General features: G+C 45.9%; 1 long non-coding RNA gene across 2 annotated transcripts in view; it reads right to left on the bottom strand.

The window, feature by feature from the left end:
- The window catches only part of LOC147016609 (uncharacterized), a 114,605-nt gene that overhangs the window by 16,438 nt on the left and 70,597 nt on the right, over positions 1 to 27,570 (bottom strand). For both annotated transcript variants that reach the window (XR_015049112.1, XR_015049113.1), the window contains exons 3-4: positions 7,730 to 7,858; positions 7,031 to 7,105 (exon numbers count right to left, since the gene is read on the bottom strand). This is a non-coding gene — a long non-coding RNA (uncharacterized LOC147016609). The remainder of the gene's footprint in view (positions 1 to 7,030; positions 7,106 to 7,729; positions 7,859 to 27,570) is intronic.

The following is a 27,570-nucleotide window of genomic DNA, read 5'->3' as shown; positions in this document are numbered from 1 at the left end:
GTACCGATGCATGCCGCTGTACAAAAGATTGCTCCAACAGAAGAGTGAACCCTTGCATAAATCCTCTGATTGATGAAAGTGACAAGGAAGATGAAGTTTTAGGTCATGATAAATATTGAGTAAGTATATTTGTTGGACTATTTTAACACTGTGTGAGAAAATCGTAAGCCATCAGTTGATCTCCGTGAACTGATGTTTAACATTTATAGTTCTATAATGCATGTTGACAAGTAAAATTTTAGCACAGTTTAGTAAACCTGCTGTTGGCTTAGTGGCTAGGGTGGCTGGCTTGGTATCTTTGGGTCCTGTGTTCAAGCCCCTGTCGGCTGTTGAATTAACAGCAAGTGGGGTTAACTCTGCCTGTCATCCTTCTGAGGTTGATGAAATGAGCACTATTGTACTGGTAATAGGGGTATTGCATCAGTGGCACTGCCATGCCCTCAGCCAATGATGCTACCTACAGCCTTGTGCTGCACCTGGAGGAGCAGGAGGTGGATCAAAGTTTTGGGTTAGCATTTCTAATAGCATGCCATTTATAACTGTCATTGGAGGTTTTTGTGAACTAAATGAGAAATAAAACATCAGGATGACAAAATAATGTCTATAATTTACAACTAGAGGGGGAGCACTCAGTAGAGTGGAAAAACCTCTGCCACCAATACTGCTGGGTCACTTAAGTGAATCTGATATCCTATTCATTGTAGGTCAAAACGGATCAGACTCTACTGAACCATGATTGAATAAACTAAACGAGATCGACGCACATGTAGAAATGCCAAAAAAATAAAATCGAAATTTTTTTGAAAAAAAAGTTGCAAAATTTCTGTTTTTTTTTCTCTAACAAATTGTTTTTTTGGGGGTTGGAAATGACTTGAAACATGTAGAAATGCAAAAACAAAAATTCAAATATTTTTCAAATAAAATCGAAATTTTTTTGAAAAAATTTGCAAAATATCTGTTTTTTTTCTCTAACAAATTGTTTTTTTTGGGTTGGAAATCACTTAAAACGTGTCGAAATGCAAAAACAAAAACTCAAATATTTTTCAAATAAAATCGAAATTTTTTTGAAAAAAAGTTGGTTGGAAATCACTTAAAACATGTAGAAATGCAAAAACAAAAATTCTAATATTTTTCAAATAAAATCGAAATTTTTTTGAAAAAATTTGCAAAATTTCTGTTTTTTTTTCTCTAACAAATTGTTTTTTTGGGGTTGGAAATCACTTAAAACATGTAGAAATGCAAAAACAAAAATTCAAATATTTTTCAAATAAAATCGAAATTTTTTTGAAAAAAAGTTGCAAAATTTCTGGTTTTTTTTCTCTAACAAATTGTTTTTTTTTGGGGGGGGGGGTTGGAAATCACTTAAAACATGTCGAAATGCAAAAACAAAAATTCAAATATTTTTCAAATAAAATCGAAATTTTTTTGAAAAAAGTTGCAAAATTTTGTTGTTTTTTTCACCAACAAATTCATTTTTTTGGAGGTTGGAAATCACTTAAAACATATAGAAATGCAAAAACAAAAATTCAAATATTTTTTCAAAATGGCCGCCATAACACCATATTGGACTTTGGACCGAGTCCAAAATCTAATGGCACGATCCTTGGACCATACCTAATCCCCCCACCAAGTTTCGTCGAAATCCGTCGAGGAGTTTTTCCGTAATACTGTTCACAAACAAACAAACAAACAGAAAGGGGTGAAAACAGTAACCTCCGTCCATCTTCGATGGCGGAGGTTAATGAAGTGTATTGTACACAAAGACTTACAATGCCTGCAAGATAAAAGTCCACCAAGTACCAGAGGGCTGCTAAAGCGAATGGAAAAAAAATGACAAACAAGGGTGTCTTGTAAATTCAACTCTCACTATATAAAAGAAAAATCGAAGTTGGATCGTTTTGAAACGTATACATTCACATTTAAATTAACTTCAAAGCATAAAACAAAGGCATCAATTACGTCCGTATGTACGTAACCTCCTTGGACCATAACAATACATATTCTAAAATGGTGCTTGTTCTTTTGGGCTGTTTAAATGCTAATCTGAGCTAATTCAGTATCAAATTTGAATTTGCTTTGCCTACATATACAAAATTGTGGGGGATAAAGAACACCAAATGAGATCCTGAATTCCAATATGATATTCAAAACGCCTATGGGGGTAGGTGCAAAACTGATAAAATTGAACATGGTTCCAGGCAATTGCTGACCTGGAAACAAGCAAAAATGAAAAGTAGACATATTTTCATAAATTTTGAAACTAAGTTTTTACTTGCCAAGAAAGTGAGCTAAACAGGGGGTGAGGGGTGGAGGTGGGGCAGTCAACGAAGTAAGAATTTTGGGGTCTCATGCAATGGACTATATCCTGCTAGTTAAATGTAATATATACAGTGGCATGCAAAAGTATTCACCCCTCTCCAATGTTTTCACATTTTGATGCCACTTGAGCTTATTTCATGATCCTTTGAAATAAAATGTAATACAGTGTCTGCACAAACGACGCCAAAGTGATAAAGCTAAAAAAAAAAAATGCAGATAAAATGTGAAAAAGTTAAGTTAACAGAGAAAATCAGACGATGCTCAGTTTCAGAAGTATTCAAACCCTTTGCTGAATTCACCCTAAATCACTTCAGGAGCAAATTAGTTGTTTGAAAGGTTACAAAATAAATGTAATTGGTTTCACCTGTATGTAATCAGTTGTTTAAATTAAAAATTAATCTACCCCACTTATCTAAGGAGTTTTAAGGTGCAACTCACTTCGTCAATAAGCCTGGTGTTGGATTAGCGGTTAGGGTGGTGGCTTGGGGTCCGAGGATCCTGAGTGTCAAGCTCCATTTCCACTGAATTAACATCAGGGGGTTGATTCAGCCTGTCATCCTTCTGGGGTTGGTGAAATGAGCACCAGTATACTGGAAATAGGGGCACTGCATCAGCAGCATAGCCACACCGCTAACCAATGATGCAACCAGCAGCCAAAAAGGCAGCACATGATGGGAACTTAGTCAATAAAATTTATTTAAATTTTTTTTGCCAAGTAACAAAGAAACGGAGGTAATTTAATTTATTTTTTTTGCCAAGTAACATGAAAAAATCACTCTTAGAGTGACACTTGGTGAAACGAATGGCACTCGGTAGAGCACAGACCTCTGGCCAAGATGAACAGTTCATATTTTGTATTTCGCTAATCGGCCAGATCTGAATCTAGACCAGAACCAAAATCGAATCCGCTTGTTCTCGTCACCGAACCAACTCATCCACCTACTTTTGTCATCACTCGTCCACAACTTTTTGAGATGTCATACTATACACAGATTTTAGCCCCATCTCTCAATGATGAAGAATCACTCAAAAAAATTCTCGTATCTGGCTTCAGATCTTCACCAAAATTGAATCAATTCGTCCTTTTCGAACACCAAACTTGTCCACAAAGTTTCATCCGAATCCGTCCACAACTTTTTGAGATAACATGCAATATCGTTTTTGGCCCTCTGTCTCAATGGTGAAGAATCACTTAAAAAAAATGATCGGATCTGGATCTGGATTGGGATCTTCACAAAAATCGAATCAGTTAGTCCGTGTCACACACCCAACATGTCCACCAAGTCTAATCCGAATCCGTCCACAACTTTTTGAGATAACATGCAATATCGTTTTTGGCCCTCTGTCTCAATGGTGAAGAATCACTTAAAAAATGATCGGATCCGGATCTGGATTGGGATCTTCACAAAAATCGAATCAGTTAGTCCGTGTCACACACCCAACATGTCCACCAAGTCTAATCCGATTCCGTCCACAACTTTTTGAGATAACATGCAATGTCGTTTTTAGCCCCATCTCTCAATGGTGAAGAATCACTTTTAAAATTCTCAGATTCGGATCTTCACCAAAATTTAATTGATTCATCTTTGTCACAAACTCAACCTGTCCACCAAGTTTCGTTCAAATCCATCCATAATCTTTTGAGATATTTTGCAAAATGTAATTTTTGGCATTTCTCTTAATGGTGAAGAATCACTTAAAAAATTCTCAGATCCAGATCCGCATTCAGATCTTCACCAAAATCAAGCATTGCTGTCCTTGGCCGGTCAACGACATACACAAAAATTTCAGAACAATCGCTTGAAAACTGGAGCCACAAATCGTGTGACAAACAGACCGACAGACATAAAAACGTGACAGACCAACATACTTGGTAAAAAAAACAAATTTCACCAAGTAACAACCCAACAAACAAACAAATGTAAAATCACTCACAGAGCGACAACTTGGCAAAACAGCACAAAGTGGAACGGCACTCGGGAGTGCGCATACCTTTGCCAAGTGGAACAGTTCACGTTTTGTATCCCACTGATGGGCTGGATCCGAACCAAAATCCAATCCGTTTGTTCTTGTCACTTAACCAACTCATCCACCTTGTTTTGTCACAACTCCTGCACAACTTTTTGAGATATATATATATATATATATATATATATATATATATATATATATATATATATATATATATATATATATATATATAGATGTAGTTTTTGGCCCTATCAATTTTAGAAATTAGGCCTGTATTGATCTTTTGACCTTAAAATTAACTGGTGGTTGAATTCATCAAATTTCAAGTCAATCATATGCAAATTAAGGATTTTAGAAAGTGATCCTAAGTTGTTGACCTTTTGGCATGTGCTGACCTCAAAAATAATTGGTCGTTGAATTCAGTAAGCTGACATGCAAGTGGTCTTCAAATTTGAAGTCAATCAGATGAAAATTGAGGATTTTAGAAATCTCACCTAAGTTGTTGATCTTTGACCGATGTGAAACTTTCCTTTCTTTACCATCACAGGATTTTTTTCCTTCCCTCACGAGCCTTCTCAGTCTGTTAATGTAGTGCTCATGCAAACTTGTCCCGTTCTCCCTCCCCCCCCCTTTCTGCTTCCCTCAGCTTTCTGCTTCTTTCCTTTCTTCTTTCTGAGCCATCTGCTCAGAGCCCCATGTGTACATTAGAAAAACGACAGCTCTTCCTCCCTTCTCATGCAAGCTCATCACGAGTGCTTCTCTTCGCCTTTCTGCTTCTTCTTCTTAACTTCAGCTTTCTTCCTCGTCCTCCCACAAGCCTTTTCCCCCTCCCATTGGTCCGCAGCCAATGGGTTACCAAGCAATACACTGATGGAGGGAACACGGAAAGAAACTCCGCACGACCGAGGGACAACCGAACGCGGGCGTGGAATTGAATGCAAGACCGATGAGGTGAATGAGGGACCGTTGAAAGGATGTTTGATGGAGGGGAGCTTATTGGTGGACTGTGAAACGGGCCGATGGGGGTAATGGAAGGATGATTGAAAGTAATAGAGGGATTGAACAGAACGATGGAGTGAAGGAGGAAAGATTGAAAGAAACACACAGGGGGAAGGGGGGGGGGGAGACATTACACAGGACAAATACAGTCTAACCAATACCGGGCGTAGTGGCGTGCGCCTCTAATCCGGCTACTCGGAGGCTTGGGTTGGAGGATCGCTTGAGGACGGGAGCTCTGCACTGGGCCGTGCTATGAGAGGGTGTAGGGCAGCCCGGAATCATGGCGAAACCCAATCCTCATCCCCGTGTCGTAAGAGGCGACCAGGGTTGTGTCAGGAAGGGCATCCGGTGTAAAACCTGTGCCAAATCAGTATGCGGATCATAACGGATGATCCGCTGTGGCGACCCCCAACAGGAGCAGCCGAAAGACGAACAACAAATACAGTCTAACCAACGCATGCTCTCCAAACAGCCCTTTGACAAGGGACCAAGGACTATCTATACAAAGACTGATGAAATAACTTATCTTCAGGTCACCTACATGTCCATGTATGTTCCTCTCCCCCGGGGTAAGTTTTTATATATATATATATATATATATATATATATATATATATATATATATATATATATATATATATATATATATATACACACACGTATGCAATATGTATGATGTATGTTACATGCATGCACTTACTTGCTTATATGGGTCATTGATTAATATTGTATGGTTCGTGTATGCCATTTTATGGTCGGTCGATGAGATAATGTAAGAATTAATCGTCCATAAGCTGGAAACTTTGAAAGAAACGGTTTAAATCACAAAATGGTTTGCAATCTTGCTTCATTGTTGAGACAATTGTTTTCATGGGGCTCAACACCTTTTTGCTAATCAGTCTTGCAATAATTTCTCTAAAAAAAAACAAATATATATATCTTCACATAACAATCATTTATTTAAAATCTAAAAAAAATCTAAATCAATGCTTACAAAGCAAAGTTTGGAGTAAGAGACTTTAAATAACACTACCCCCCCACCCCCTGGTCCCCTCACCGTACTCCACATCTCGTTTGTCCTTAGCTGTTCTCCAAAAGAGTCGGTCTAACAGTAGTTCCAATATAAAATCGATAAAGTAATTTGTTGTGTTAACCTTGTGATGCGTACGAACCCCTGTTTGCTGCTAATTTATGCATCCCTTAATGCTGCCCCACAGAAATCTCTTTAATTTAGTGCAATGTGACACCAATGGGTCATTTTTCTAACGTATTGATTATTTTCCCCACTTTTAATTGTTCCATACTAAATGCAAATGAACAAAAAAGAAATCAATCAGTCGGAGGTGTATTATATCCAGATGGAATATAACAAGATTGCCTGAAATAGACTCGCCAGGAATACTGTTTCGGCGCTTCGGAATGGCGTCATCGAAGCAATTTGATGTCAATTCACAATAGTTGGTGACTTTGACAAGGAAGGATGGGCTGGTTTTACAAAAGATTCCTTTTGTCATAGAAACAGCAAAATAATTCCAAAAGAAGGGGAGAGCGAGGGATGCCAATCTTCAATTTGAACGATTCTCATCCGAGCATCATCAGGCGGCCAAGTTGAGATTTGTAAATACAGATGAATCCATTGGTTTAAGTAATACGGTACATCAATCAGTGCTTGGTTAGCAAGATGAAATATGCTGAATCTTTAGCAAATAAATAAGATCAAAATCCTCTTAAGAAGAGGTACTTAGGTAATGATCTAGCGAGACAGCTTCACTGTGTCCGCTCGGCTGAACCTTCTCCAACTTGTTCTCTGCAATGTCTGCCAAAAAATAAAAATAATAAAAAAATGAATAGCGACCATCACCAACAATGTGGGTGAATGCATTGAAAGAATCAGAGCATAGCAGTCAAAAGGCTGCACATTAAGGGAAGGGGTATGGATGGATTAATTAAATCTGCGATTGGTGTGGCACAGGCATGATGGGCCGAATAGCCTCCTCCTGCACATAATTTCCTTGTAACTATTACAGCATAATCCCATTGTAAGGAACACCTGAGAATTCAAAATGTCATGTAAACAAATGGCAGATATGGTGAGCAATTCCTTTTGGGGAACAATAAAATAAAATAGAAAACTATCAGTGGACTGAACAATGAAAGGTATACTTTTGCTTTGAATTTTGGAAATGCACCGAGCTGGTTTCGAAGAACACAGTAAAAGTCTTTACGTTATGCTGATCAGTATGCGAGGATGTACAAGGTAGTTGACGTGGGAGAGAGGAGGCAATTTGTCCCATTACACGTGTGTCGTAGCAACACCACATTAATTGAATAAATTTAATTGGATGGTGGGGTTTAAGGGAGGAGGAGTAGGAGAGGAATCACTTTAAGGGAGGGAGGTGTGAACACTTGGTATTGTACAACAAGACTGGGAAGGACCCACCGTTGACTCCAATACTAGCTCGTACATGTCTTTTCATCGACCAAATCAAATGATCCATGTCCTCTGTGGGATGTTGCGCCACTCTTCGATCACTCCTACTTCCAATTGATCAAGAGACTGTTGGCGGATCTGGGGAGCACAAGGATGTTCTGAGCATATTCAATTCGATTTTAAGTCTTGATATTGTGTGAGTGATGCTATGTATTTATTTGTGTAGAAAAAAAAAATCAGCTCCTAAGGTGGCTTGAATGCAAGCCCTGACCATAAGGAAGACCTCACCACATCTGCCATGCTTTCTGAAAACTTGGATTTGCAAATCACTCACAACCTTTACTCCAGACTCCAGTACATCCATTAGTTAAGTCAGACATAATCTAAACACGTTAGTGAAAAGAACATAGCACCAAGGAATCACCCTCGAGGTGTGATGTTATGTTGCCTGCTGCATATGCTACTGTCCATGGTGCTGTGTCGGCGTTATTGGGAGCTCCTACCAGTGGTGTGAACCTTGTTACAAGCTGTCTCAGTCAAAATCTGATTGTCGATTACTCTTTTCAGATCATTCTGGAGGGATAGAGATGTTGAATATCGGTTCCTTTTTGCCAGGGTGACAAGATAACAATCCTTACACTGACTGAACTAGGCTTCCCTGTTAACTGTCATGCCGAGGCCATCTAAAGGAGACACACTGTGATGAACATAGCAATGGGAAGCGACAGTAGTCCGAGTTATCCCCACTTGAACCCACCTCAATTAATATGAGCCCACTCATTTGGTATGAAATGACGCCTTGCCATTCCGAAACTGATTTAGACCACATGGGTGGCCAATTATAGAGGATGTTGACATGGCTGTCTTGTGCAGACATGGAGCAGATTCTGAGAGATACGTGACTTGCGGGTTAATTTCCAGGACCACACTTTGTTCAGGTGAGGATAATTGTAACATCACGTGTTGCACGTCCAGTTGCACATTTGTTCACTGTACTGTATAATAAATACTCAATACATACTATGGAAAGCAAGTGTTCATTATCACGAGAGTGATGCCTTAAATGTAATTTGATCGGACAATGATGAGATATGAGCAGTAGAGGCTTAGACAAAGCTTCCTGTTACTACATAAGGGACTTATCTGATGATAAATATTTTGCCCAGCAGGTGGAACTGCTTTGTAAATACATTGAGGAAAAATTGTGGAATACATAGAATATACATATAAACAGTACCATGGGATACACTGTCATATCAGACAGCCTCCGCTAACATGGGCCATCTGCGCCGGGATCATTCATCCCACAAACCGCCAAAAGATTTCGTTCAATCTACTGCGTTCAATTGAAATTAATCTACAACTTTACCGTTCCCCAAGGTTACCCAAAAGAACCGAATTTGATGGTAACACGCACACGAAGCAAAAGGAAGGAAAGCGTTTCTTCCCTTTATAAGGGTTCATTTATGAGTACGGGGAGAATAGTGCACGGGATGTGCAAATCGGAATAAACCACGTGAGTCAACAGACATAAAAATGGATTTCGGAACACGTAAACTTACACACAAAGATGAATAATTAACAATCCTAACCTTACTAGGTGCCACAGACCACACTCATGAAACAATGTGGTAAGCAGGCGAGGACTTCCCTATGTGGGCTCGTGGCCAAATTAAAAAGGGGCCTAAAATTGAGGAACCCCTACCCACGGCAGAACAAGTCACAACGTATTTTTTTTCTTGAAGAGGGATGTTTGGGGAGTGAGAAAATCCTAGTTGTGAACCTGAGATGATGGCACAACATTTTGAAAATCACGTTTACATAATATGTACCACTGCAGACTGCAAAAATGGATTTAATCGCGACAGATTTTGGTTCATATATTTGTTAATACTGGTGCTACAAACACAAATTTGGTACCAAAATGTGAGGAATGATGACATATACATATATGTACATCTGTAAAAACCATTTCTGATGTAACAAAGGCTTTTGTGTGACCTACAGGCAAAAATAGTGGAATTTTACTCAACAAATCAGCTTCGGGTTTACCAATAAATATCAACAAACACATTAATTACTTCAAAAATATTGGACTTGCAGTCATACTTGTTACATCAACATAATCCAAGTTTATTTACCCTTTGAAAAAATATCTAATGATATAATTGTCACTGAAATGATATAGTTATAACTGAAATCATACGTCGCCCCACTAATGCTGACCGATAGAAATCCCGAAGCAGATATGCAACGTGAAGAATTGACTTAAGATTCTGACACAATTGTGAAAGTGACTTTTATAGACATCATGTTGATATAAGCTATTTCACATATGACGATAATGAATTCATAACATGCACTGTAACTTATGTACATGTATTACATGAAGTAATACATGTAATAGATTTAAAAGTTCAGTCACGCTCTTCATCAGTGATGTCGTCAAAGACAACAGAATCATCAACATTTGGACAATCGTCTGCACTACACGAGCAGAATTCAGTGCAGGTCAGTCCTGCACAGATACAATGACATGTTCTGCTCTGCCTACAGTCATCGTCGGTGCAGCGAAGGTTTTGAAGAACTTTGGGGATGTAAATATCCTCCGAGGGAGTTTGATCAACAGCTACAGACGTGAGGAAACGTCTCACCTCATCATAGGACACACGGTGTCCTAATTCATGAAGCATGTCAATGAGATGCTTGCTTCCCAATTCATGATGCACCTGCAAGGCTAAACCAAGCATTATTGTGGAGTACACTCGATGGCTCTGTGATATTATATTGTGACAAATGGTGATCGTCCTCAGGTTGTTCTTCATAACACCTTCATCACTACAGCTGGTTACATTCGTGTGTGATTTCTCACTGGTGCACCACTGAATAAAGTCGTAGAGTGTATTAGGAACAAATTCTGCACAGTGCTGAATATCTGTTTCCTCGACAGGTGCATACATATTTCCAACATGCTCGATGTCAGCCATGTGCTTCATCAGGATACCAGCTGCAGCATGCAAAGTATGCATTTCACTATCTGTGGCTGATGGTACATCAGACGGGATGTCTTCATATTCTGGTTCATCAGTCATGCTCTGCAGAATCGTGGCTTTTCTCAGGGCATCACATAAGGTCACAGAAGAAGAGCATATGATGTCAGTGTGGCCATCAAATGTTACACAGACTATTTGGTCACCATAATATTAAGTTAATCGCTCCTTCAACTTCCAAGTTTTATACTGTTCTGCACTCGTGGTACCCAGTGAAACCAAATATCCAACGTATTCATCTTTCAGATGAACAAGGGTTGTCACTGTCTTAGTTTTGGAGAACACAGTTTGTTGTTGTTGTTGCAAAGGCCAGATACTTTCGTAAACGTCATCTTTTCTGATTTAACTTGCTTTGAAGATTGCACTCAAACCATTAAATGTTGGGTTCTTTACAACTTCTTGCTTTTTAGGGTTGAGGGGTTTAAAGCATATGATGCAGTGGTCAGTGTCAATTTTACGATGCTTCACAACAGGTGGTTCCAGATCCATAATTGCAGATCAATTGTCAGCACAAGCATCTGAAATGAAATAATTAAAGATAAGTATATATCAGTGGTTTTAGAAAAAGGCAATCAAGCTCAAAATTGATTTTCTGCAACTGGATTTAAAATCATTCTTGTTTGGTTAATGCATATACATGCATTATAAATTAATAAATGTCGGTTACTTTTAGGGGGGGGGGGTGACATATGGTTTTGGTAATAACTCTATTAATTAAACTGATTTATCTTTACGAGTTATATTTCTAAAAAGGAGAAGGATAGAGGGTTATTTTGATGTAATATGTAGTAATACAACTCAAATAGTTATGAAGAAATTAATTGTTTAGTTGATATTTATTGATAAACCCGAAGCTGATTTGTTGAGTAAAATTCCACTATTTTTGCCTGCAGGTCACACAAAAGCCTTTGTTACATCACAAATGGTTTTTACAGATATATATATATATATATATATATATATATATATATATATGTGTGTGTGTGTGTGTGTGTGTGTGTGTGGGTCTGTGTGTGTGGGTGTGTGTGTGTGTGTGTGTGTGTGTGTGTGTGTGTGTGTGTGTGTGTGTGTGTGTGTGTGTGTGTGTGTGTGTGTGTGTCATCATTCCTCACATTTTGGTACCAAATTTGTGTTTGTAGAACCAGTATTAACAAATATATGAGCCAATATGACCCAACATCTATGGCGATTAAATCCATTTTTGCAGTCCGCAGTGGTACATATGTAAACGTGATTTTCAAAATGTTGTGAAATGATCTCAGGTTCACAACCATGATTTTCTAACTCCCCAAACATCCCTCTTCAAGAAAAAATAGGTTGTGACTTGTTCTACCTTGGGTAGGGGTATGCCACCAAAAACCTCATTTAGCCACTAGCCTAATGGGGCAATGAGTGGTGTCCAGGGTGATGGTGCAGCTCGGGAATAGGAAGAGTGCATAAGTGATGCAGTGGAGGCGAGGGATTACAAGGCATGAGAGAGAGAGAGAGAATGAGAGAATCTTTTGTTTAAAAAAAAAAGGATCCCACTCTTACTCTGATCATGTACATGTGCAGACCCAGCCCTCTTGGAGACTGTATTTTCTACACAGCTTCTCCATGGTGGGTCATCTGGCCCAGCCTTGTACCCTTGGACTGCCTTCGCCTGCGGTGGGACCCGTGATTGGCTGCCAGCTGCTTGGGAGAGGTGCCGTTTTCCGGGCCGTCCCACCCACGAGGCAGCCCCAATAAAAACAAGTCCATCTTCTCTTCTGGGCCCCACTGCACGTCTCGCCACCATGGCTTGTAGTGTACCGGCCAGACAGATCATGATCAGTCCTTTTGAAGGTTGAAGCACTTCCGTTGTGCCTTGTTGCTGAAAGTCCTCACCTGGCCCCACCCACTAACAAGAGGGATTTCCCATACAATCTTCTCCTGGCTATACTGCCATCAAATGCATACGCTGACTCCTCAGTGTCACGTGTAACAAGATGCTTTACTCTGACAGATCCCTGATGCATGACAATGTAACCTACTCAAAACACACGGTCCATACTGCTCTTACAACAATCGAGCTATGGATCCCCCTCCCCACCTTCCATGAAACAATACTTTAGTGTGAATCTTTTTAACAGAGGTAAAGTTGTTTTTTGTTTTTTTAACTGTTTATGAAAACAACTACAAAAAGTTTCAATGCGCATTGATTGAATGATATATTTGTCATGAAAGGCCATTTGTCTCATCAAGATTCTTTGTAAGATAATCAGCAAAATAAATTTCCCGTGGAATGGACTTGTGATTATCTTCAATAACCCTTCCAATTCTCTCTTCATAAGGATCATTCACTTGTCATATACAATCTTTTTCACTCGCTTTGGCGTACTCTCATCAATCCCAATCAATCTCAGACTAAGAATTCTCATCTTCTTTAAAAGCCTTCTGTTTGCTCAACACAATGCTTCTCTGACCCCGATTAGCTTGCATCTGGTTGCTTCTTGCTGTGCATTAATTACTAAAGAGTCTTCTCTTTTCTTTTCTTTTTGAAGATTCCCCATTTAAAAAAAAAAAAAAAATTTGTGACTGGTTATGCAGATGAGCAGAGAAACAATCCAATTTTAATTCTCTACTTCACTTATCCTTCCCTCAAAAACAATGTAAACAAGTTTGTCTTGAGCTCAACTATCATCGAAAGCTCCTTTCTAATGATGCAATGATCAGCAGGCTAAATACCTTGCAAGTGTCTCTATTTTCCAACGTCGTCTTTCCTTTTGGATTAACCTGGTTGGTATACTTAGTACCTGATTCTGAGACACCGAGGTTAAAATCCAATAGATGGCATTGATTTGTTCATTATTTGCTAATGCCCTGTCTCGTCTGACATGAAACTTGGACAAACTCCTACTTGAGCCTTACATGTTTCATGTGTTTATCATTTGGAGTCAAACAGTGTCTAGTTTATAACCGAAAGCTTTTCAGTTACAGGTGTATGAAAGCTTGCTATGTTGCCCTGATGATGCCCCAAGGAGGGCAAAACCAGTTGGTAACTGAATTTTCCATGCACTTGTGACAGCATCTGAAATTCCATCTTGGTAAATAGAGCTGCGAGATAGCTTTTCTGGGAGCCGCAGACAGTACATGCATTGTGACAGTGATGTCACGACATTCGTCTGAGGTTGGAGAATGACATTAATTATCATAATTGTGCCCGCCCGCAAACCATTAATCACTCCAGATTGTAAGGGTGGGGAGAGGGAACGAGGGAGGCAGCATGAGGGGAAGGGAAGGCCGTGTGAGGGGAAGCTGAGGCCACATGATGGGAAGGGAAGGCGGCGTGAGTGGAAGGGAAGGAGGCGCGAGTGGAGGGGACGGTGGCGTGAGTGGAGGGGAAGGCGACGCGAGTGGAAGGGAAGGTGGCGTGAGTGGAAGGGAAGGCGGCGTGAGTGGAAGGGAAGGTGGCGTGAGTGGAGGGGAAGGTGGCGTGAGGGGAGGGGAAGGCGTCGTGATGGGAGGGGAAGGCGACGTGATGGGAGGGGAAGGTGGCGTGAGGGGAGGGGAGGGAAGGCAGTGTAAGGGGAGGGAAGGCATCGTACCAGAGTGTTTCCGTGGCGATAAAACATTCCCAAACAGCAAAGTTTTATTTTTAACTGCCATGTTCTACATAAAACCAGACAGGAGCATTTTAAAATTAAAATCCATGCTATCTACCTAGGAAAGGCCTGCTTGCATGCTCCCCCCCCATACGCGTTCCTCCAACCTCACGGTCCATGCTTACCCTGCACGTGCACCGGCGATATCCTCTACCTTTCACTCGCACATATGCACGGATTTCCCCACACCCGCACTGCACGGTGGCACGTCCTCATTAAAAAAGTATTACACTTACAAAAGCGATAGATGCAGCAATTCGTAGCTATGTAGATGAGTTATTCGATGATATGAGCGAGGAAAGTGGAAAAAAAAAACATTTTGAGCGCTTTATCATTATTAAAACATTGCGGCCTGTTCCAACTCAAGGCACTGTTGAGCAGGCCAAACAAAATGGCGAAATAAGACCCCAGCGCGAGAGAGCGAGGTGTACGAGGATGCGCCTGATAAAGAATATAATTAAGGCCGTTAATTATCTTCCAAAGTGGTGTTTTAATTCAACAAACACACAATTTTCACTCACGCACTCCCTTGGAGTTCTCTTGGTATGTATGTACAGTATACAGTACATTCAGAAAGTATTCACACCCCTTATGTATTGTCACATTTTGTTGTTACATATGCCTGGTGTTGATTTAATGGTTGGGGTGGTGGGCTTGGGATCTTGGAGCCCTGAGTTCAAATCCCACTTGGCTGTTGAATTAACCCCAGGTGGGGTTGACTGCCTGTCATCCTTCTGAGGTCGGCAAAATGAGTGCCAGCTTGCTGGTATCCTGTGTCGGAGTGGTGACCCATCCAGGATTGTGCCCAATAGCCAAGGAGACTGCTTAAGCAGCAACAACGCTCTGCACAGAGTATGGTCCCAATGGATGGATGGTTGTGCTACAGCCTAAATAAAAAAATTGATTAAACATTCATTTTTTGTCAACAATCTACACAAAATACCCCATAATGACAAAGTGAAAACGTTTTCAGAAATTTTCACAACTTAATTAAAAATGAAAATCCGAAATGTCTTGCATCAATAAGTGTTCAATCCCTTTGCTATGACACTCCAATTGAGCTCAGGTGCATCCAATTTCCTTTCATCATCCTTGAGATGTCTCCACAACTTGATTGGACTCCACCTGTGCCCAATTCAATTTATTGGACAAGATTTAGAAAGAAACACATTTTTCTGTATAAGGTCCCAGAGTTGACGGTGCATGTCAGAGCAGAAACTCAACCATGAAGTCCAAGGAACTGTCCGTAGAACTCGGAGATAGAATTATGAGTAGGCATCGATCTGGGGAGGAGTTTAAAACAATTTCTAGAGTGTTGAAAGTTCCCAAAGGCAGAGTGAGCTTCATCATTCGGAAATGGAAAGATTATGGAACTATACAGACTCTTCCGAGAGCTGGATGTCTGACCAAAATGAGCAACTGGGCAAGAAGGACCTTTATCAGGGAGATGACTGAGAACCCAATGACCACTCTGACAGAACTACAGAGTTCTTTGGCTGAGATGTGAGAACCTGCCGGAAGGACAACAGTCTCTGCAGCACTTCATAAATCTCGGCTTTATGGTAGAGTGGCCAGACAGAAGCTACTCCTGAGAAAAAGGCACATGAAAGACTCTGAGAGCAAGAGGCAAAAGATTGTGGATTTTTTGTTGTTCACGAAAAATGGGAATACATGACGTACAAGGCCGCGAATGTCAAAGCAGGTCACATTTTGGTAACCGTGAATCTGTGGGATCCAACAGTATATATATATATATATATATATATATATATATATATATATATATATATATATATATATATATATATATATATATATATATATATATATATATATATATATATATATATATATATATATATATATAATTCCAACCACTGAATCACTGACTGATGTTAAAGTTCAGTACCTTCCAGGTGATGAAATTTTGGAAAGCTGAAATTTTGCATGCCAAAGGAAATCAAAGCCGATACACTGGAAGAAATCTCAGAACCATTGAAAAGCATCAGTAAATGAAAATATAAATAGGTGAAAATAAATAAATGAAAGATCAAATGCAGGTGAGCAACCCGAGACAATGGGGAAGCAGGGTTCGTATGCTTACGCAATGTGTAAACACACTCCGCGAGTACACACACACACACACACACACACACACACACACACACACACACACACACACACACACACACACACACACACACACACACACACACACACACACACACACACACACACACACACACACACACACACACACACACACACACCCACACACACACACACACACACACACACACACACACACACACACACACACACACACACACACACACACACACACACACACACACACACACACTACCAACTTCATATGATACAATGTTTGCTCTCAGCAAAGCAGGTGAACTCCACTTCAAATACACGTCGTTCACTCACCTGTACCAGGGTGGGAAAACAGCTCGTAATGAACGTCAAGAGAAAAAGGCTTATTCAAGTGAATATTGATCGAACATCATTTAAAATATCCACTCTATCCTCCCACTCCTTCTCCTCCCCTCCCCCCCACTCCCCTCCACACTCCTTCTCCTCCCCTCCCCCACACTCCCCCCACCTCCTTCTCCCCCACCTCCTTCTCCCCCTCCCTCCCCACCTCCTTCTCCCCCTCCCTCCCCACCTCCTTCTCTCCCCTCCCTCCCCACCTCCTTCTCCCCTCCCTCCACACCTCCTTCTCCCCCTCCCTCCACACCTCCTTCTCCCCCTCCCCCCACCTCCTTCTCCCCCTCCTTCTCCTTCTCCCCTCCCCCCACCTCCTTCTCCCCTCCCCCACCTCCTTCTCCCCCTCCCCCACCTCCTTCTCCCCTCCCCCACCTCCTTCTCCCCTCCCCCACCTCCTTCTCCCCCTCCCCCACCTCCTTCTCCCCTCCCCCCACCTCCTTCTCCCCCTCCCACCTCCTTCTCCCCCCACCCACCCTCCCACCTCCTTCTCCTTCTCCCCCCTCCTTCTCCCCCTCCCCCACCTCCTTCTCCCTTATCCCCCCACCTCCTTCTCCCACCTCCTTCTCCCCCTCCTTCTCCCCCTCCCCCACCTCCTTCTCCCCCACCTCCTTCTCCCCCCCCTCCCCCACCTCCTTCTCCCCCTCCCTCCCACCTCCTTCTCCCCCTCCCTCCCACCTCCTTCTCCTTCTCCCCCTCCTTCTCCCCCTCCCTCCCCACCTCCTCCTTCTCCCTCCTTCTCCCCCTTCCCCCACCTCCTTATACCCCTCCCTCCTTCTCCCCCCACCCTCCCCACCTCCTTCTCCCCCACCCTCCCCACCTCCTTCTCCCCTCTCCCTCCCCACCTCCTTCTCCCCCTCCCTCCCACATCCTTCTCCCCCCTCCCTCCCCACCTCCTTCTCCCCCCTCCCTCCCCACCTCCTTCTCCCCTCCCTCCCCACCTCCTTCTCCCCCCTCCCTCCCCACATCCTTCTCCCCCCTCCCTCCCCACCTCCTTCTCTCCCCTCCCTCCCCACATCCTTCTCCCCTCCCTCCCCACCTCCTTCTCCCCCTCCCTCCCCACCCCCTTTCTCCCCTCCCTCCTTCTCCCCTCCCTCCCCACCTCCTTCTCCCTCCCTCCCCACATCCTTCTCCCCCTCCCTCCCCACCTCCTTCTCCCCTCCTCCCCTCCTTCTCTCCCTCCCCCTCCCTACCTCCTTCTCCCCCTCCCTCCCCACCCCCTTCTCCCCTCCCTCCCCACATCCTTCTCCCCTCCCTCCCCACCTCCTTCTCCCCTCCCTCCCCACCCCCTTCTCCCCCTCCCTCCCCACATCCTTCTCCCCTCCCTCCCCACCTCCTTCTCCCTCCCTCCCCACAACCTTTCTCCCCCTCCCTCCCCACATCCTTCTCCCCCTCCCTCCCCACATCCTTCTCCCCCCCCTCCTCCCCTCCCCACCTCCTTCTCCCCCCCCCCACCTCCTTCTCCCCTCCCTCCCCACCTCCTTCTCCCTCCCTCCCCACCTCCTTCTCCCCTCCCTCCACCTCCTTCTCCCCCTCCCTCCACCTCCTTCTCCCCCCTCCCCCACCTCCTTCTCCCCTACTTCTCCCCCTCCCCCCACCTCCTTCTCCCACTCCCCCCACCTCCTTCTCCCCTCCCCCCCACCTCCTTCTCCCCCTCCCCCCACCTCCTTCTCCCCTCCCCCACACTCCCCACCTCCTTCTCCCCCTCCCCCCACCTCCTTCTCCCCCTCCCCCCACCTCCTTCTCCCCCTCCCCCACCCTCCCCACCTCCTTCTCCCCTCCCCCACCTCCTTCTCCCCCTCCCCCACCTCCTTCTCCCCCTCCCCCCACCCTCCCCACCTCCTTCTCCCCCTCCCCCCACCCTCCCCACCTCCTTCTCCCCCTCCCCCCACCTCCTTCTCCCCCTCCCCCACCTCCTTCTCCCCTCCCCCCCCCACCTCCTTCTCTCCCCTCCCCCCACCCTCCCCACCTCCTTCTCCCCCTCCCCCACCTCCTTCTCCCCCTCCCCCACCTCCTTCTCCCCCCTCCCCCACCCTCCCCACCTCCTTCTCCCCCTCCCCCACCCTCTCCCCACCTCCTTCTCCTTCTCCCCCCCCCCCACCTCCTTCTCCCCCTCCCCCACCTCCTTCTCCCACTCCCCCCCCCACCTCCTTCTCCCCCTCCCCCCACCTCCTTCTCCCCCTCCCCCACCTCCTTCTCCCCCTCCCCCCACCTCCTTCTCCCCCCTCCCCCACACTCCCCACCTCCTTCTCCCCTCCCCCCACCTCCTTCTCCCCCCCTCCCCCACCTCCTTCTCCCTCCCCCCCCCACCCTCCCCACCTCCTTCTCCCCCTCCCCCCACCTCCTTCTCCCCTCCCCCCCACCTCCTTCTCCCCCCCCACCTCCTTCTCCCCTCCTCCCCCCACCCTCCCCACCTCCTTCTCCCTCCTCCCCCACCTCCTTCTCCCCCTCCCCCCCCACCTCCTTCTCCCCTCCCCCCACCCTCCCCACCTCCTTCTCCCCCTCCCCCACCTCCTTCTCCCCCCTCCCCACCTCCTTCTCCCCCTCCCCCACCCTCCCCACCTCCTTCTCCCCCCCTCCCCCACCCTCCCCACCTCCTTCTCCTTCTCCCCCACCTCCTTCTCCCCTCCCCACCTCCTTCTCCCCCTCCCCCCCACCTCCTTCTCCCTCCTCCCCCCACCTCCTTCTCCCCTCCCCCACCTCCTTCTCCCACCTCCTTCTCCCACCTCCTTCTCCCCCTCCCCACCCCTCCCCACCTCCTTCTCCCCCTCCCCCCACCTCCTTCTCCCCTCCCCCCACCTCCTTCTCCCCCTCCCCCCACCTCCTTCTCCCCCCCTCCCCCACCTCCTTCTCTCCCCTCCCCCCACCCTCCCCACCTCCTCTTCTCCCCTCCCCCCCACCTCCTTCTCCCCCTCCCCCCACCTCCTTCTCCCCTCCCCCCCCCACCCTCCCCACCTCCTTCTCCCCCTCCCCCCACCTCCTTCTCCCCCACCCTCCCCACCTCCTTCTCCCCTCCCCCCACCCTCCCCACCTCCTTCTCCCCCTCCCCCCACCCCCCCACCTCCTTCTCCCCCACCCCCTCCCCACCTCCTTCTCCCCTCCCCCCCCACCCTCCCCACCTCCTTCTCCTTCTCCCCCCCCACCTCCTTCTTCTCCTCCCCCACCCTCCCCACCTCCTTCTCCCCCTCCCCTCCCTCCCACCTCCTTCTCCCCCTCCCCCACCTCCTTCTCCCCTCCCCCACCCTCCCCACCTCCTTCTCCCTCCCCCACCTCCTCCTTCTCCCCCCTCCCCCCCCCCACCTCCTTCTCCCCCTCCCCCCACCCTCCCCACCTCCTTCTCCCCTCCCCCCACACCCTCCCCACCTCCTTCTCCTTCTCCCCCCCCACCTCCTTCTCCCCCCTCCCCCACCTCCTTCTCCCCCTCCCCCCACCTCCTTCTCCCCCCTCCCCCACCCTCCTCCTTCTCCCCTCCCCCACCCTCCCCACCTCCTTCTCCTTCTCCCCCCACCTCCTTCTCCCCCTCCCCCACCTCCTTCTCTCCCCTACCCCCACCTCCTTCTCCCCCTCCCCCCACCTCCTTCTCCCCCCCCCCACCTCCTTCTCTCGCACCCTCCTTCTCCCCCTCCCCCACCTCCTTCTCCCCCTCCCCCACCTCCTTTCTCCCCCCCTCCCCCACCTCCTTCTCCCCCTCCCCACCTCCTTCTCCCTCCCCCACCTCCTTCTCCCCTCCCCCCACCCTCCCCACCTCCTTCTCCCCCTCCCCCCACCCTCCCCACCTCCTTCTCCCCCTCCCCCCACCCTCCCCACCTCCTTCTCCTTCTCCCCCCCACCTCCTTCTCCCCTCCCCCACCCTCCCCACCTCCTTCTCCCCCTCCCCCACCCTCCCACCTCCTTCTCCCCCTCCCCCACCCTCCCCACCTCCTTCTCCTTCTCCCCCACCTCCTTCTCCCCCCCCACCTCCTTCTCCCCCCCCCCCCACCTCCTTCTCCCCCCACCTCCTTCTCCCCCTCCCCCCACCTCCTTCTCCCCCTACCCCCACCTCCTTCTCCCCTCCCCCACCTCCTTCTCCCCCTCCCCCACCCTCCTTCTCGCACCTCCTTCTCCCCCTCCCCCACCTCCTTCTCCCCTCCCCCCACCTCCTTCTCCCCTCCCCCACCCTCCCCACCTCCTTCTCCCCCTCCCCCCACCCTCCCCACCTCCTTCTCCCCCTCCCCCACCTCCTTCTCCCCTCCTCCCCCACCCTCCCCACCTCCTTCTCCCCCTCCCCCCACCCTCCCCACCTCCTTCTCCCCCTCCCCCACCTCCTTCTCCCCCCTCCCCCACCCTCCCCACCTCCTCTTCTCCCCCTCCCCCCCCACCTCCTTCTCCCCCTCCCCCCCACCTCCTTCTCCCCCTCCCACCTCCTTCTCCCCCTCCCACCTCCTTCTCCCCCACCCTCCCACCTCCTTCTCCTTCTCCCCCCTCCTTCTCCCCCTCCCCCACCCTCCTTCTCCCTTATCCCCCACCTCCTTCTCCCTCCCCCACCACCTCCTTCTCCCCTCCTTCTCCCCTCCCCCCCACCTCCTTCTCCCCCCACCTCCTTCTCTCCCCCTCCCCCACCTCCTTCTCCCCCTCCCTCCCACCTCCTTCTCCCCCTCCCTCCCACCTCCTTCTCCTTCTCCCCCTCCTTCTCCCCCTCCCTCCCCACCTCCTCCTTCTCCCCCAACCTCCTTCTCCCCCTTCCCCCACCTCCTTATACCCCTCCTTCTCCCCCACCCTCCCCACCTCCTTCTCCCCCACCCTCCCCACCTCCTTCTCCCCTCCCTCCCCACCTCCTTCTCCCCCCTCCTTCTCCCCTCCTCCTTCTCCCCTCCTCCTTCTCCCCTCCTCCTTCTCCCCCCCTCCTTCTCCCCTCCTCCTACATGTTCCTTGGGCTCCTTTTCCCCAATGCAATGTGCACCTGTACATCGGATACTCGCGTTTATCAAACAAAGCACACACAGAGCGGACGCGCGTTGCGGGTTGCGGAGCGAACGCCCCTCTTTGCGCGAACCTCGTCGCGCCGTCATTGCACGCGGACTCGTGCAAATCATCCGCTTAATCTCCGCTAATTGGCCAATTAACTTATTGCGTTTCCATGCGGGCCCGGCTTGTGCAGCCCGCGGCAGATTCGCGATGCCTCGCGTGTTTGGAGCTCTCGGCTCCCAGTCCCTCCCAGTCAGAATCTCCCTGTCCCTCCCAGTGCCTCCCAGTCCCTCCCAGTCAAGATCTCCCTGTCCCTCCCAGTGCCTCCCAGTCCCTCCCAGTCAAGATCTCCCTGTCCCTCCGGGCTGCTCGTCCCTCCCGCACGGTGCACGTTCACCGTGTCCAATTCCGTGCGGAGAGTCTCGCTCAATGTGAGCAAACTTTTCCCGCTTGATTGAAGAACCGATGCTTGTCCAATTCGTGTTGTGCGTTCACAAGTTTCCCGTTTACATCCCGAGGAGAGTGGATCAGGAACTCCGTGGTTCAACAGAAACATGGAAAATATGGGAAAGGTAATTGTTCAGTGAAAGGGGGACGTCTGTTTATTTTGGATGAACGAGAGTGACGCTGTGGGCGAGTTTGGGTTTGTGCTAATTAACTAATAATTAATTAAAATGGAAAAGGATATCGAAGAGTCGGAGTCGTACAAGAGTGAGAAGAAGGGAGAGAAGTTTCCAAGTCAACCTTTCCCTTCCCCATTGAGTGGTTGGTTGTTAGGGTTGGATTGGGTTTGGGGTGGATGGATGTGGCACAGACACGATGGTCCATTTGGCTTCCTCAGGTGTGTAGTTTTCCTTGCACATTATTTACCTCTATATTGAATAAAAGAGGAGGAAATGTCAGAGGTAAGTGGGGAGCAGTTGAGAGGGTCGAATAAATCATGGATGGATGGCACATTTACCTGAGATGGAGGATGGATGACACATTTACCTGATATCTGGGAGGAACATGGCACGTTTACCTGAGATGGGAAAGGACTATATGAAGTATCCCAGATATTGGGGGAGGGAGGGACAGCACGTTGAATAGACGTGGAAGAGCGAAGACACCAATATGACAAACACTATAATTACAATGACGAGCGATGTCCACCTGTACAGGTAGCAGTCCTTCCGGACTGGTTAACTCCCCGAGAATTAGGGACCGGTTCATTTGTAAATTGTAACACTCATACTCAGCAGTGGCTGAGTTGGACGATCCACATTGACATCGAGACAATTGGGATCCTTCTCCCACCCTGAACCCTCGTGGCTTCGAATATGAAACCTTCCCGGGCACCCCGAGTTCAACCATCAGGTTTCAACTCATTCCGTCCAACAGTTCGAGGTACATCGAAGTAAAAATCACACACACACACACACACACACACACACACACACACACACACACACACACACACACACACACACACACACACACACACACACACACACACACACACACACACACACACACACACACACACCACGTGACCACAACATGGTGGTGTGGAATGGTCAGTATGGAAATAGCTTAACCAATCGGTTTCCATTTACCGGTTAATTGCACCTGCAGTGTTATATTGAAAGTGTGATGATGAAGAAGCAAAACAAAAGGGTTTTAATTTCCATGATTATCGGGGGGGGGGGGGGTGTCCCTCGTCCGGTTTATCAGCTTAACGGGGTTAATAACATTTGTGCGGCTTCCAGAAGCGCGAGCTCCCCCAGTCCCTGCAGGGAGTGTACTAATGGTCAATCTCGGAGAGATCCTTTTGTGTGCATAATTTAAGAGCCGCAGTGATTAAGTGTCTCGCATGATCAATATCGCGCAGAGCCTGGATTCGGGATCACATGCTCCAACAGCCTCCTGATCTATAAAGAATAAACGACCTTTTCGCTGGGATTTTCACGGAGGACCCCCCTTTCTAGCCAGAGATGAATTCTTTGCAAGTGGCTGGTGCTTGTCTCGGCACATTTTTGCCAATTACCCACAAGTCACCTTGGTGCATCACCCTTGAGAGAATGAATGGAGCATCACCCCTTTTTCAGGATTTTTGAACTGTGTCGCAGGGACTTGTAACATCCTTTGATGTGGAAGTTCTCAAGTCGTGCTGCTAATAGGCCCTGGGACGTTTGCGACTTGAATAGGTACGTTTGCCGACGGTCGTTGGAGGGCCTTGAACGTCGCAAAAATTGACCGCAGCTCCTGCAAAGACCGCGTCTGCCAATAAACGGTCTACGTCGACCGGTCGACCGACGTCCAGTTAGTTTGCGTGTTCGTAGCCATCGGACGCAAAAGTAAATACGGTGAAAGCCCCGACAAAGATTCCAGTTCATCCCAGTGTGACCACTCCTTGGATTTTTTTCACAAGATCTTGGCTATTCGTTGTTCACCTTGACGTCTTGGTTTTCTATAGGTTTTCTTGGCATATAGGTTTTCTATAGGTTTTCTTGGCATTTCGGTTTTCTATAGGTTTTCTTGGCATATAAGTTTTCTATAGGTTTTCTTGGCATTTCGGTTTTCTATAAGTTTTCTTGGCATAGAGGTTTTCTATTATCATTTTTCTGAAACCTTATGAATTCTTGGCATTTTTCACAAGATCTTGGCTATTCGTTGTTCACCTTGACGTCTTGGTTTTCTATAGGTTTTCTTGGCATATAAGTTTTCTATAGGTTTTCTTGGCATTTCGGTTTTCTATAAGTTTTCTTGGCATAGAGGTTTTCTATTATCATTTTTCTGAAACCTTATGAATTCTTGGCATTTTTCACAAGATCTTGGCTATTCGTTGTTCAACTTGACGTCTTGGTTTTCTATAGGTTTTCTATTATCATCGCTTTTCTGAAACCTTATGAATTCTTGGATTTTTTTTTCACAAGATCTTGGCTATTCGTTGTTCAACTTGACGTCTTGGTTTTCTATAGGTTTTCTATTATCATCGCTTTTCTGAAACCTTATGAATTCTTGGCATTTTTCACAATATCTTGGCTATTCGTTGTTCAACTTGACGTCTTGGTTTTCTATAGGTTTTCTTGGCATATCGGTTTTCTATTATCATTGCTTTTCTGAAACCTTATGAATTCTTGGATTTTTTTCACAAGATCTTGGCTATTCGTTGTTCACCTTGACGTCTTGGTTTTCTATAGGTTTTCTTGGCATATAGGTTTTCTATAGGTTTTCTTGGCATTTCAGTTTTCTATAGGTTTTCTTGGCATAGAGGTTTTCTATTATCATCATTTTTCTGAAACCTTAAGAATTCTTGGCATTTTTCACAAGATCTTGGCTATTCGTTGTTCAACTTGACGTCTTGGTTTTCTATAGGTTTTCTATTATCATCGCTTTTCTGAAACCTTATGAATTCTTGGCATTTTTCACAAGATCTTGGCTATTCGTTGTTCAACTTGACGTCTTGGTTTTCTATAGGTTTTCTATTATCATCATTTTTCTGAAACCTTATGAATTCTTGGCTTTTTTCACAAGATCTTGGCTATTCGTTGTTCAACTTGACGTCTTGGTTTTCTATAGGTTTTCTTGGCATATAGGTTTTCTATTATCATTGCTTTTCTGAAACCTTATGAATTCTTGGATTTTTTTCACAAGATCTTGGCTATTCGTTGTTCAACTTGACGTCTTGGTTTTCTATAGGTTTTCTATTATCATTGCTTTTCTGAAACCTTATGAATTCTTGGATTTTTTTCACAAGATCTTGGCTATTCGTTGTTCAACTTGACGTCTTGGTTTTCTATAGGTTTTCTATTATCATCGCTTTTCTGAAACCTTATGAATTCTTGGATTTTTTTCACAAGATCTTGGCTATTCGTTGTTCACCTTGATGTCTTGGTTTTCTATAGGTTTTCTTGCATATAGGTTTTCTATAGGTTTTCTATTATCATCGCTTTTCTGAAACCTTATGAATTCTTGGATTTTTTTCACAAGATCTTGGCTATTCGTTGTTCACCTTGACGTCTTGGTTTTCTGTATGTTTTCTATTATCATCACTTTTCTGAAACCTTATGAATTCTTGGCTTTTTTTCATTGGCTCACCTTGGCATTTATGAAAATGAGGAGTGGTCACACTGGTTCATCCCCCATTTTTGTTTTTCCTACCTGGCTGCAAATTAATATACCTGGCCCACAGTGCCTGAGCCCTGGGTCCTTTATTACCAAGTCTTCCATAAATGCTTTGAACGTTTCCGAGGGCTGTAAGAGAGCAAATGTTGATGCTTTATTCAGTGCTGTGTGAACTTTGAAAAGCCAATTGAGTCGTTCCATCGGTGCATGAAGAAAGAGTTCTGTTTCTCATTCTGTCACCGTTCGAATGCAGCCGCACACCGGGTCTCGCACCACCTGTCCTCTCGCCATCGAATGGGCTCTTAATGATGGCTCGCTCTATACGGACGTCCGCGGTTAAAATTAGCGCCCGGTCTGTCAACCGGTAAAGGACGAACGAGGGGAGAGGTGTCACCACCACACTGCCAACACCCTGTGCACCAAGGTTATGCGGTGAGGAAAGAGCGACGCGGGGAGTCCTGCCTTTCCTTAAACTCCTTCCTCGCCCATTCCTCACGGCCAATGAGCTATGAACATACACCCTGCTGAAATGTTTGATGAATTTCCGTCGACCAGAAAATGGAAGACCTGCTCCATTCGAAATCCCTGGACCTTGGCATGTTTTGAAAAATAAAATTCCAACGATGCATTGAAACCCTTGGCAGCGGTCCACATTTGATTTCCCATTAATTTTCAATCTGCCTCCTCCATGTTATTTGCTCCTTTAGCTTTATTAACTTTGTTGTGTATTAACAGATCGTTACTGATGTTAATGTTCCCCGCAGACGCGCTTTGGAAATCATCTGCCCAAGTAGAATGTACGTGTGTGCAAAGCACGGTGCTTCTGCAAAGGGAAAACAAAAGAAAATGTGCAAAGAAATGGATATCTTGGAATATATGGTACATGATCATATATATATATATATATATATATATATATATATATATATATATATATATATATATATATATATATATATATATATATATATGGTACATGGTCGTACATGTGGTGCATGTCATCCTTCCTGTGGAGTAGAGCATTGCTCAGTTATAAACAATAACTTTCTTACCTGTTTATACATCATCCTGAATTAAAAATTTATCCTTGAAATGAAAACACAAAACTTCATAGAACTTGAATCGACGAGTGCAACTTTAACAAGATCAACAGCATCTGTTCCCCTGTTGTTCCCCTCAAACTGTTGTCTGTTCCCCTCAAACACTTATCAACAGCATCTGTTCCCCCACTGTTTTGTCCTTACCACTGCCACCCCTCTTGTCTCATTGCCCCCCTTCTTGTCTCATTGCCCCCCTTGCTGTGCGTTGTGCGTTAGCTCTCATACGAGCCTCGACAAGGTATACAAAAAAAAAAAAAAAAACTCACCGTAGGTGAAAGACAATGTGTTCTTCTTCTTCTACTTCTCCTCATTCTTCCTTCTTCCTCTTCATGTAGTTCAAGTGTGGGATCTATTAATTAAAAGATTCTGTCCTCAACAAGTCACAGTCACGTGATGTCAGACGTTTTATCACTTTTGCCATTCCTCTTCCAAGTGATGAGTTTGCCAGTCCTGAACAAGATGGTCTGCAGTCTGGAGGTTGCCACATTCACGTGAAGGTGATTCTACGAGTACCCAGGTAAAGATGTTGC

This window comes from Eptatretus burgeri, chromosome 11 (assembly GCF_056783735.1).
Source record: "Eptatretus burgeri isolate ZD-2024b chromosome 11, Ebu_testis_v1, whole genome shotgun sequence".
NCBI classification, from domain to species: Eukaryota; Metazoa; Chordata; class Myxini; order Myxiniformes; family Myxinidae; genus Eptatretus; species Eptatretus burgeri.
The sequence above is the reverse complement of the archived record's forward strand: the minus strand, read 5'-3'. Positions and strand labels throughout refer to the sequence as shown.